Source organism: Anolis sagrei, chromosome 4 (genome assembly GCF_037176765.1).
Source record: "Anolis sagrei isolate rAnoSag1 chromosome 4, rAnoSag1.mat, whole genome shotgun sequence".
NCBI lineage: Eukaryota > Metazoa > Chordata > Lepidosauria > Squamata > Dactyloidae > Anolis > Anolis sagrei.
The window spans coordinates 141,878,253-141,891,369 of NC_090024.1; the positions used below are offsets into that span (position 1 = coordinate 141,878,253).

At 43.0% G+C, this 13,117-nt stretch overlaps 1 protein-coding gene across 14 annotated transcripts in view; it reads right to left on the minus strand.

Moving 5' to 3' along the window:
- Positions 1-13,117, minus strand: part of NTNG1 (netrin G1) — a 332,462-nt gene that overhangs the window by 288,508 nt on the left and 30,837 nt on the right. For 4 of the 14 annotated variants that reach the window (XM_060774045.2, XM_060774040.2, XM_060774038.2 and 1 more), the window contains exon 1: positions 1,302-1,868. The exons of 1 other annotated variant lie outside the window; for it this stretch is intronic. The gene's annotated coding sequence lies outside the window, so the exon portion shown is untranslated. Of the gene's footprint in view, positions 1-1,301; positions 1,870-13,117 lie in introns of those variants that run through there. 9 more of the 14 variants (XM_060774046.2, XM_060774044.2, XM_060774047.2 and 6 more) reach the window with 3 other exon arrangements.

Below are 13,117 nucleotides of genomic sequence, written 5' to 3' on the forward strand. Positions count from 1 at the left end.
GGGTGGGAGGCAGAGGAGCCAATCAAACCACTATTTACTTCATGCCTGAAAAATGTTTGCGCGGGGGGGGGGGGTTGTCCCTTTCCAAAAAGGCAAATAAAGTATAGTTGCGATCCCAAAGGATTCAGACGAAGGCAAGTTTGAGCCCTTTTCCACATAGTTGCATAAAATCCACACTGAACTGGATTATCTACCAGTGTGGACTCATATAATCCAGTTCAAAACAGATATTGAGGATTATCTGTCTTCATATTCTGAGTTATATGGCTGTATGGAAGGGCCCTCGGAGACTGAGGCTCCTTCCACACAGCTTTACGAAATCTACTTTGAGCTGGATTATCTGACAGTGTAGACTCAGATAATCCAGTTCAATGCATATATTGGATGATCTGCTTCAATATTCTGGGTTATATGGCCGTGTGGAAGGGTCCTGAGAGCTAGAATTGAGAGCGGATCCCTTCCCAGGGCCCTTCAACACAGCCCTATATCCCAGAATATCAAAGCAGAAAATCCCACAATATCTGATTTGAACTGGATTATCTGAGTCCACACTCAGATAATATGGGATTTTCTGCCTGGATATTCTGAGGTATAGGGCTGTGTGGAAGGACTTCCAGATAACCCGGATCAAAGCAGATAATGTGGGATTTCCTGCCTTGATATGCTGGGATATATGGCTGTGTAGAAGGACCCCAAAATAACCAGGATCAAAGCAGATACTGTGCGATTTCCTGCCTGGATATTCTGGGATATAGGACTGTGTGGAAGGACCCCCAGATAACCCGGATCAAAGCAGATACTGTCAGATTTCCTGCCTTGATATGCTGGGATATAGGACTGTGTGGAAGGACTTCCAGATAACCCGGATCAAAGCAGATAATGTGGGACTTTCTGCCTTGATATGCTGGGATATAGGACTGTGTGGAAGGACCCCCAGATAACCCGGATCAAAGACGATACTGTGGGATTTCCTGCCTTGATATGTTGGGATATAGGACTGTGTGGAAGGGTTCCCAAATAACCCGGATCAAAGCAGATACTGTGGGATTTTCTGCCTTGATATTCTGGGATATAGGGCTCTGTGGATGGGCCCTCGGATATTTTGGGATTTTCTAACTTGGTCTTCTGGGATATAGGGCTGTGTGGAAGGGCAAAAGTTTCCCAAAGGAAGTCCGACTGGGATTCCGATGGAGCAGGGATTGGGGAAAGCGGGAAGGAGGGAAGGAGGGAAGGCAAAAGCGTGGGGAAAGTTTCCTGCCCTTCCCCTCCAGGGAAAGGCAGCAGCGTAGCCCTCTACTCACCGAGGAAGGGGTCGGGGGCGCTCCTTGGAGCCAGTTTGGGGTGCTGCTCCAAAGTTGCGCCTGGCGTCAATCACCAAGCGAGGCGATCCCGGGCGGGAGAGAGGCGGCAAGGAACGGGACGGAGCGGGAGCAGGAGGAGTGGTGGTGGCGGTGCCAGGAAGCGGCTCCTCCCGCCTTGCGCTCTCCTCTGGCTGTGCCTCCGGGCGCCCGGCGGATGAGCCCCTCCTCTGGCTCTGCCCCTTTGGAGCCCGGCTTGGGGCCAAGGGAGACGGACGGGGCGGGAAGCCCGCGCCGCCTTCGCCCAGGCAACTTTCCCCGGCTGCTTCTCCCAGCGTACCGTCGGGTCCCCTTGGCCAGCTTGCATGTTATTTCCCCTTCGGCCGGCGTCGGAGGCGCTGCGAAGGGACGCCCCTCATCCTCACCGCGAGGAGCCTCCGCCGCGGCGCCGCCTCGGGACTCCCAGCCGCCGCGCAAGGCTTCAGGTTGAGCCAGCCCTCCCTGCCCATAAGCGCCCGCGATCGGGGGAAACGTCCGTCGGAGGCGATGCGCAACCCTCTTCCTCCTCCTCGCCCCCCCTTCCCTCCCTCCCTCCTTCCTCCCCCACTTGGCCCCTACTGCTGCCCTTCTCCGGCTCCCAGGCACAATCTCCTTTGTCTCTCGCCCATCCCGTGGCGGCAAACTTCAGTCAAGGAGGCAAAAAGCGGCGGCTCCAGCGCAGACGTGTCCCTCCCAAGCCATCTTCTCCGGCAACTGCCGGCGAGTAGGGAAGAAGGCAAACCTTATACCACCTCCAGTCCTTAGCGCGCCGAGCGGTCCTAAAGCCGGCTTCTCTCCTTCGTCTTTTTTGGAAGGCGATGCGCTGGAGGAGCCCGAAAAGAAGCCAGAGCGCAGTCGCCTTTAAGGGGCTGCCAACCTGGGCCACGGACTGGACCCAAGGGCGGCTTGGTGGTGGTTCATAGAGTCAGAATAGGAGAATTGGAAGAGTCTGGAATTGACACCAAATTGGGAGGGAAAGCCAATACTCCAGAAGACAGGAGGAGAATTCATAACGATCTGAACAGATTAGAGAGATGATTGGGCAAAACTAACAACATGAAGTTCAACAGGGACAAATGCAAGAGACTCTACTTAGGCAGAAAAAAATGAAATGCAAAGATACAGAATGGGGGACGATGCCTGGCTCCAGAGCAATACATGGAGTCTTCCTGGACAAGAAGTTAAACATGAGCCAACAATGTGATGCAGCAAAAAAAGCCAATGGGATTTTGGCCTCCATCAATAGGAGTCTAGTGTCTAGAATAGATCCAGAGAAGTCATGCTCCCCCTCTATTCTGCCTTTGTTACACCACATCTGGAATATTGTGTCCAATTTTGGGCACCACAATTGACAAGCTGGAATGTGTCCCAAGGAAGGTGACTAAAATGATCAAGGGTCTGGAGAAGCCCTATGAGGAGCGGCTTAAAGAGCTGGGCATGTTTAGCTTGCAGAAAAAAAGGCTGAGAGGAGCCATGTATAAATTTGTGAGGGGAAGTCATAGGGAGGAGGGAGCAAGCTTGTTTTCTGCTGCCCTGGAGACTAGGACACGGAACTATGACTTCAAACTACAGGAAAGGAGGTTCCACATTAACATTAGAAAGAATTTCCTGACTGTGAGAGCTGTTCAGCAGTGGAACTCTCTGCCCCGGAGTGTGGTGGAGGCTCCTTCTTTGGAAGCTCTTAAACAGAGGCTGGATGGCCATCTGTCGGGAGTGCTTTGAATGCAATTTTCCTGCTTCTTGGCAGGGGGTTGGACTGGATGTTCCATGAGGTCTCTTCCAACTTTATGATTCTATGATCTAGTCCAGGCATGGGCAAACCTCATCCCTCCAGGTGTTTTGAACGACATGAGAGAAGCCTCCCCGCAGGACTGCAAGACATCCAGGCGTCCCCTGGGCAACGTCTTCATAGACAGCTGCTTCTCTCACTCCAGAAGTGATTTTGGATGAAAATTCTCACAATTCACTGTTAGGATTGTGTGTGTGTGTCAGGACTGACTTGAGAAACTGTAAGTTGCTTCTGGTGTGAGAGAATTGGCCGTCTGCAAAGATGTTGCCCAGGGGACACCCAGATGTTTTTGTTTTGTTTTTTGATGTTTTACCATCCTTGTGTGAGGCTTCTGGAAGGGCCCTAGATTATCTGAATCCACGCCGCCAGAAAAGTTGACCAAAGCAAGTATACAAAAACCTACAAACACTAATACGATATATAAAGGAAGTTTAATGTTAAAAAAATAATAATCTTTTTAAAAAAATACTTTAATTCTCTTTTTTTAAAAAAAACTCTCAATTTTTGTCTACCTTGAATATCAAGAAATTTGGATTTTGACCAATTTTTACAACAGTGGTTTCATAACTTTGGTCTGTGGACCAAATTCTCCTATTCTATGGTCAGTGATCCATAAGAACTAAAATATGGTCCACGGCCTCACCTTTACTACACCATTGCAACAAGAGTGACTGGTCTCAGGAATGTTGGGAGGAGAGACATTGACTATCCAGAAAAGGTGCAACAAGCCTTCTGACTGCTGCTTCTCCTCCTCCTCCCTTCCCCCAAGCAGAGCCTTTCCATGTGGTACGTGTAAACAGGAACGCATTGGTGTCTTCATTTTTAGGCCCGTTCCTGGGGTTATTTGGGATGGTGATTCAGAAAATTGCATTGGATAGATCACATCAGCTGTAGATTATTAAATATGGTTTTTTGTGGTCAAGCAGATGGCGACTCCTGGATGGCTTATGTCCTGTATCAGAAGCTAGAGCTGATGTGGTCTATCTAATGCAATTTTCTGAATCAGCACTCCAAATAAACAAACCGAATTTGAAGTTGACCAAAAACTGATTCAATGTTGGAGAGTGGTCCCTGGTCAAAGTGGTCCCTGGTCGAAGTGGTCCTTGGTCAAGTGGTCCCTGGTCAAAGTGGTCCCTGGTCAAAGTGGTCCCTGGTCGAAGTGGGCCCTGGTCAAATGGGCCCTGGTCAAGTGGTCCCTGATCAAAGTAGTCCCTGGTCAAGTGGTCCCTGATCAAAGTAGTCCCTGGTCAAAGTGGTCCCTGGTCAAAGTGGTCCCTGGCCAAAGTGGTCCTTGGTCAAGTGGTCCCTGGTCAAAGTGGTCCCTGGTCAAGTGGTCCCTGATCAAAGTAGTCCCTGGTCAAAGTGGTCCCTGGTCAAAGTGGTCCCTGGCCAAAGTGGTCCTTGGTCAAGTGGTCCCTGGTCAAAGTAGTCCCTGGTCAAAGTGGTCCCTGGTCAAGTGGTCCCTGATCAAAGTAGTCCCTGGTCATAGTGGTCCCTGGTCAAAGTGGTCCCTGGTCAAATGGTCCCTGGTCAAGTGGTCCCTGATCAAGTAGTCCCTGGTCAAAGAGGTCCCTGGTCAAAGTGGTCCCTGGTCAAGTGGTCCCTGGTCAAAATGGTCACTGGTCAAAATGGTCCCTGATCAAAGTGGTCCCTGGTCAAATGGGCCTGGTCAAGTGGTCCCTGGTCAAAGTGGTCCCTCGTCAAAGTGGTCCCAGGTTGAAGTGGTCCTTGGTCAAGTGGTCCCTGGTCAAAGTGGTCTCTGGTCACAGGCCCGTAGCCAGGATGTCGATTCGGGGGGGGGGGGCTGAGTTTGTTTCAGGGGGGACTGAGTCCGAGTGAAAGAGGGTCTACCCTAGCAAACCTTTTGTGTCGTTACCCCAATACCCCCATGCATATGGGATATATTGAGTATGGTGATCAGATCATGATATGAATAAACATAACAGTTTAAATAATGCACCAGTAAGGCCTTTTCATGAACCACCATCAGAATTTAGGAGGGGGGGCTGAAGCCCTCCAAAGCCCCCCCCTCCTGGCTACATGCCTGCCTGGTCAAAGTGGTCCTTGGTCAAATGGGCCCTGGTCAAGTGGTCCCTGATCAAAGTAGTTCCTGGTCAAAGTGGTCCCTGGTCAAATGGTCTCTTGTCAAGTGGTCCCTGATCAAGTAGTCCCTGGTCAAATGGTCCCTGGTCAAAGTGGTCACTGGTCAAAAGGTCCCTGGCCAAATGGTCCTTGACCAAAGTGTTCCCTGGTCAAAGTGGTCCCTGGTCAAGTGGTCCTGGGTCAAGTGGTCACTGTTCAAAAAAAAGGTTGTGATGCCCTTCATTATAATGGCAGCTCCAACCAAAGCACATGTACAAGTTTGAAAAAAAGTCATTTAGCATACATGAAAATCTTGCCATAGAGTTGCCATAAGTTTGGAATGACTTGGAGGCATACATAAACTAAGTCTGCAAAATACTTTTTCGTGGTTATATCTAACTATAGGGATATTATTTCAAACAACAAATGCTAAAGCACTGCACTAATTACAGGCTGTCATTTTGGTGTCATGCCCTTTAAAGGTGTTCAACCAGTGCAGTCTGAACACACACACCACACACCCGAAGTGACACCATTGGCCTGCCCTCCATTATTACTCCATGGCTGGCCTGTCAATTAGCCTGATTTATTATTTTTATCTTAGTGAATTGAATTAGGCAACAACATCAGTTTTTTAAAACCTTCACTTAAAGTGTTGACATTTAAAACATAGTTGACAATTAAACAATTTTTTGAAATAACGTTTCTAATGCCTTGAAATGAAGACACCTGACTTGATGGTGGCTGGCTGTGGAATGGCTGCTTTAATGATTCTCCAGGGACTCTGCCCAACTCATTTCTTTCCCTCTCTCATCAAGGACCATGCCTAGTCTTGACGTAGAGGTTTAGACCTTCTAGACTTGGTTATTACAGTGTTTAAGGGGAGGGGGCATCAATCCATAGCTTACATTACATTTCTATTATCTCTAGTAAAAGTTGAGCATCCTTTATCTGGAAGTACTCCAAAATTGTCCACAAGGATGGTTGAAAAAGTGGCACCTTTGCTTTCTCATGATTCAATGCACACACATTTTGTTACATATACAAAATGTTACAAATATTGTGTCTAAAATTGCCTTCAAGCTGTATATATAAGGCATATGTGAAAAAATGAATGAATTTCATGTTCAGACTTAGGTCCCATTCCAAGATATCTCATTATGCTACATATGTGCAAATACAGGTATTCTAAAATCTGGAAAAAAAAAACCAAAATACTTCTAATCCCAAGCATTTCAGATAAGGGATACCCAACCTGTAGTTACAATTATTTTAGTTATCCTAAATAGGATATTATGCAAGTCTCCATTGAACTGAATAGGAACATTAATTATCTTTTTGGTGAATGCTATAGACCTGTTCTTGTCCCTTCCCAGATCAAAAAAGTTGTACTTTAATAAAAAGGGGAACAATCCTTTCCTTTTCATACAGGAAACCAATCTACCAATCCACTTTCATCATATGTGGTGGATCTAGCAATACTGGGCTCAAATACATATGATTTTAGAAGAAATTTTTGAAATTAAATTTGAAATGAAACCCAGACTCTAACTGCTTGGGATGTTGAATGATCAACTGGATAGAAACTGTGGAAGGTTACTGCTATACATGAGAATGGCAGCAAGGATTATCTATGATCAAAGATCGAAAAACTCAATGATTCTGACACAAGATGATTTGCTTATTAAAATAAGTGGACTTGTGGAAATGGATAAAAGTACTATGTTAATTAAGGAGAGATCTCTAATTAACTTTAAGAAATACTGTGACCCGTTTATTGTGTTCCTCCAGCAAAGGTGGGGATCAAACCTCCATCACTCATATTTTGGATTAGAAGTGCTACTACGTGGTGAAAGGATGTATCAATGCTCACCACATCAGGTTGGTGCTGGGATAGAAACAGGCTCCATGACATGAACACAGAAAAAAAAATAGCTCCTGGGCTTATGGTGTCCCTTGGAATCTGCTGCTTATGCTGGTTGACTAAATCTGCCTCACTGGTCTTGGTTTTATATGGCATGACATGCTTTTCAAAGCGGCACTCTGCTTTATAATAGCCTTGTTTTTATCTGTCTATAGTAGTAGTCTGTGAAGCCCATAATTGATTGGGCACAAGTTTTAAAGTCTCAATGGATGCACTGGAGGAGACTTAAACACAAGCATAGCTCTTTCAGAGAAATCAAAGACATGTTGAAAAGTTTCACTTTGCTTCTTTCATGCCATATGCTCCCATCACTACTAATCACTTTAGCTGAGCCAATAGACCTCTAAACCATCATAACGATGAACATAATAATAATAACAACAACAACAATATAATAATTATTATATTATATTATTATATAATAATATAATAATAATCTACATCGCAATAATAACAATAATATAGCTCACACAGTCCTAGACACTTGGGAAGTGTTCGACGTGTGATTTTTTGATATGAAATCCAGCATATAGATCTCATTTGCTGTGATATACTGTGCTTTTGTGTCAGAATAATAATAGTAATAATAATAATAATAATAATAATAATAATAATAATAATAAGCTTTATTTATATCCCACTCCCTCTCCCTGGAGGGACTCGTGGCGGCTTAAAACAAACAAATACAATAAATAATATAACATAGACAATAATCACATCTCAATTAATAAAAACAAAATAGTTTATGTTTATGTTTACCATAATGTAAACATAAAGAAACAAACAAATTAAAAGACTACAAGGCCCTTGAAAATCAGTATATAATGCCATTTAAAACCAATTGCTCCTATGATCAGATTATCCAGGATATAAATTATAGTTCTAATAACCATTGTGAATTTAGGGGAGCAAACTCAACTGAAACCATTGGGACTTACTCAGGGGTAAGTAGGCATTTATTAAATGTCTTCACAGTGGATATTTAAAAAAAATTCTGCCACAGAAACACAGAGTGTGTTCCAGCCAAAGTTAAAGCATGTCTAAGTCCTATTGATTTTGCATACTCACACTTAACTTTTTTGTTGAAATCAGTGGGACTTAAAAGTGCTGCATGTCGGATTGACTTTATTATTTAGTAAATTTGGAGAACACATTTTACGAAAAGTTCAGGGTATTGATACAAACATAGTACAATAACAATACAGTAGAAAATAAAACAAGTTTTTTAAAAGTAATGCAATCTGTTAAAACAAGCAGTGAAAGTGACTTAGAACTCATTTTCAAGCCTGCTTAAAAGCCAAGACCCTGACTAGATAAAATTGACTTTACTTGCTGCTGAAAGAAGCTCCTCAGACAGAAGGTTTCCCTATTGTGCTCTTTAGAATACCTTCAGATATGAATTGCATGCCTAAAGCTTGGGACAGGTGAGGATTCACTTTCAATTTGGTCTTGGAAATAATTGGCTAAAATCCACATTTCTTAAAATTTAGGGTAGAAACCATTTGGAATAGACGAGGATTACTCCGATTCCCACCCCCCACCCCCATACACACACTTCATTCTTGTAAGACTGTGGTTCCCAACCTTTTTTTTTTTTCCAGGGACCACTTTGGTCAGGGACCACTTTGACTGGGGACCACTCTACAACATTAGTACTAAAGGGGTTACAAATTAGTTTTGGTCATTTTTACATTTGGTTTGGTTTGGGCTGCTGATTCAAAAAATTACATTGGATAGACCACATCAACTCTTGTGTCTGATACAGAACATACGCCATCCAGTAGTCACCATCTGCTCACCCACAGAAAACCATATTTAATAATCTAGAGCTGATGCGGTCTACCCAATGCAATTTTCTGAATCACCACCCCAAATAACTCCAGGAACAGGCCTAAAATGAAGACACCAAGGCACTCCCACTTCCAGGTGCCACATGGAACAGCTTCACTCAGGGGAAGGGAGGAGGAGGACAAGCAGCAGTCAGGAGGCTTGCCACATCTTTCATGGATAGTCAGCCTCTCTCTTCCAAACATCCCCGTTACCTTGGCACTATAAGAGGCACAACAAGACCAGTCACTCTCATTGCAATGGTGTAGTAACGATGAGGCCGCGGATCATGTTTTAGTTCTTGTGGACCATTGGTGGTCCGTGGACCAAAGGTAGGAAACCACTGTTGTAAGAACTGGCCAAAATCCACATTTCTTGATATTCAAGGTAGAAAGAATTTGAAAGTTATTTAATAAAAAAATTAAGATTTTTTAATTTTTTTAATTTTTTAACATTAAACTCCCTCAATGTATCACATAGGTTTTCATCTTTTCCTTGTTCTGCCTGGGATTCCCAACAGAATATACATAGATAGAACACTGAAGGAGCTTTACTGGTGACGTGGGATCCAAGAGGATGTTCAGGCAAGACTTTTTCCCATTTATCTTTATGTTTCCCAATTGTGTGACTCAGTGTCAGGATAGCTACTATCTCCCTGGGTGCCTTGGCATTTGTCAATCACATATCTTTTTAGGCTTCATGCTCCTAGCATCGGCTCCTAGCATGGAGTGTTTTTGTCCTTATCCCACCTACTATGTTTAAATTTGACTCTCCATCATATAATAGTTATAACTACAGCAGAGTCTGCTGATATTTATAGGGGGAGTTTTTTGCTAACCTCCTTCTCCATATAGTGTTTATAAAATTTGTTAGATAATCATACTGGCCAGGATTCAACATTGTACATCGACTGTTGGAAGGAGTTCTGTCAGCGGATCAGGAAAGGGAGATTCCCTCCCAAGGCAGCCTTTTCTCAAAATTGGCATTTCTTTTGTGGGGCTGGGAAACTATCAAGAGCAGTGTTTCCAGGTGTAGCAATAGTTGGGATTGGGATAGAGAAAAGAAAAAAATTGGTTCTACATCAATGGGGTGCTGTGTGGGGAGAAGAATGAATCAGTTCTGGAAGTGCTGGCATACATAGAATCTATACAACTGAGTCCTGCTATTGTTTACTTCTATATCCTGATAATTCTGTACTAATATTATAACAATCCACAGTAGCAGTGGCCATGATAATCAGAGCAAAGACATAATTTAGCCCACTGATCAGTTTGTAGTGCAAAAAGCCCTGCCACTTTTAGGACCAGAAATAAGACTCAGTTGTGCTGGTTAAATTCTGCATGCCAAGAAATCAGTTTAGGTAACAGATGCGACCATGGGATTCCTGCTGAGAGTGCACAATGCCACACATTTCATTTTCTTCTTTGCATACACATCCTTTTCTTTTGTGTTTCAATCCGAAGTCTAAATGGGAAGAGGAAGGACTCTTCCTTGCATTGAGCTCTGAATTATCAGGGAGGGTCATCTTTTGAGGGTTCTGGTATGATTTTCATCCTATCTTGCTTGGAAACTGCTCTGAGTCCCCCTCGGGGAGATAGAGCGTTATATAAATAAAGTATGATGATGATGATGATGATGATGATGATGATGATGATTATCTTTTGAATCTGGTCCCATGCTGCCAAACTAACCCCCAAATATAAAAATATAAAATTGAACAAAAAAAGCCTTTAAATTGCTATTTGCATTCAAACTTTATTTTTGCTCTTCCCAGCCTGTTTCATGCCAGAGGAAAAATGTTTTTGTTTTGTTTTGTTAAAAAAACTGCTTGAAGGGTAGCAAATTATACTCTTTGAGGCTTTTAGGAGAACCATTTCCCATTTCAACTACAAGGAAGAGGAGGAGCAGTGGAAGAAAAGGCATGAGAAGTATGAATGTCCAAAGCCTTTAGAATCACCTTTTCTCCATCCCTGTGGCACTCATCTCAGACCCCTTCTACACAGCTGTATAAAATCCACATTATCTGCTTTGAACTGGATTATATGGCAGTGTAGACTATGGGCCCTTCCACACAGCCAGAATATCAAGGCAGAAAACCCCCCACAATATCTGCTTTGTAGTGGGATATCTGGGTTATTTGAGTCCACTCTGCCATATATTCCAATTCAAAGCAGAAAATGTGAGAGGCCTAAGATAATCCAGTTCAAATCAGATAATGTGGATTTTCTACTTTGATATCTTGGATTATCTGGCAAATTCTTCTGCCATTTTGAGTTTTTTTATGTTCTTTAGGATTTCCAGTAGGGCTTCAAAAGCAGAATGTGAACCAACCGTCATCTTTCCGCACCTCTATTGCTACCTTCCAGCCCCGGACAAAGCACACACTTCGAACTGTGCAGGCATAAAAGTATATTTTAATATCATTTAAATCAAGAGATAGAACACATATGATTGACTTTACTAGAAAGTCTGCCAAAGGCAAATATTTGCTAATACCGTATGTTTAACAGTTTTATGGATGCTTTGTTGTTTTCCTCTCGTCTTTGGTGTATATAGCCTTGAGATTTACTTGTGCGGTCTTAAACTATCCATCATGAGGGAGCAACAGGAGGAAAGGTCATGTGTGTGTGTGGTGAGTGTTTGCAACTGTGTGGAGACTGATGGATACCTCAGTGTGGTTTGAACTGCATAAAACCTGCCCTGTAGAAAAACAGAATGAAAGAATTATATTTGATTTCCCTCTCTTTCTGCTTTGCTGTAATGTGAACCAAGTACACAGAGATAGAGTGCATCTACACTGTAGAATGAATGCAGTGTTTGATATTACTTTACCTGCCATGTCTCAATGCTATGGAATCTTGGCAGTTATAGTTTCACAAGGTTTTTAGACTTCTCTGCTAAACAGTGCTGGTGCCTCATCAAACAACAAATCCCAGGTTTCTACATCATTGAGTCATGACAGTTACAGTGGCATCAAACTGCATTCATTCTATGGTATAGATCAGGGGTCCTCAAACCTTTTAAACAGAGGGCCAGGTCACAGTCCCTCAAACTGTTGGAGGGCCAGATTATAATTTGAAAAAAACATGAACGAATTCCTATGCACACTGCATATATCTTATTTGTTGTGCAAAAAACACTTAAAAACAATAGAATAATTAAAATGAAGAACAATTTTAACAAATATAAACTTATTACGAATCCAATGGAAAGTATGGGCCTACTTTTGGCTGATGAGATAGGATTGTTGTTGTTGTTGTTGTGTGCTTTCAAGTAGTTTCAGATTTATATTGACCCTGAGCGAGGGCCGGGTAAATGACCTTGGAGGGCCGCATTTGGCCCTTAGTTTGAGGACCTCTGGTATAGATATAGCCACAGCTGTGGCTCCCTCATCAGAGATGTTTATGTCTTCCAATTTTAAGTGTAATTTCACCAGATCAGCCAGACCAATGACTGGATCTTTTACAATGTAATCTGAAAAGTGACCTCTCTTAAATATTTTTAAGGAAATATACATGCTTTAAATGCCACCCATGAAATATAGTTTCCTGATATTGATAATGAGTGTTAAAACAAATAAGATTAAAGTGGGAATTGCAAATCTGATACTGAAAAGTTAGCCAACTGAGTGGGACTTACTCTCTGATTCTAAGCCTCGTTGAGTATGTTGGGATTCAGATCTGAATAAACATGCATAGGATTGCCTTGAGAGAAATAATTCAGTTCTGTTTTTATGCCTCTGTTGTTTTGTTTGTGTTGGTGTTTTACAAAATAGCTTCAATAACAGCCTGCTTTTAGGCAAGTTGCAGTGTTCAGTTTTACAATTCAAATATGTGCATAAGTGACAGACTAGAATATGTTCATTTAAAGGGAAGGGGAGAATAAGAAACATACATCCAGTTTGCATCCCAAAGTAGGGCTTTCTTCTCTGTGTGGTGGCAGCAGGTGGATTCCAAGTCTGGGGGACACTGAATCATTTAGTCAGCCAGTTACAGGAGCTATCCAAGGTGCTGAATATTTTCCACAACAATAATCCAGCAATCGAAATCTCTCCTTTGGTGTTCAAACCCACAAAAAGATTCACCATGCCACTGACATAAAAGCCACCAGCTACCACTGCTTGTTATTTAATTTCTCCCCTACCTGTAAACTTCACTA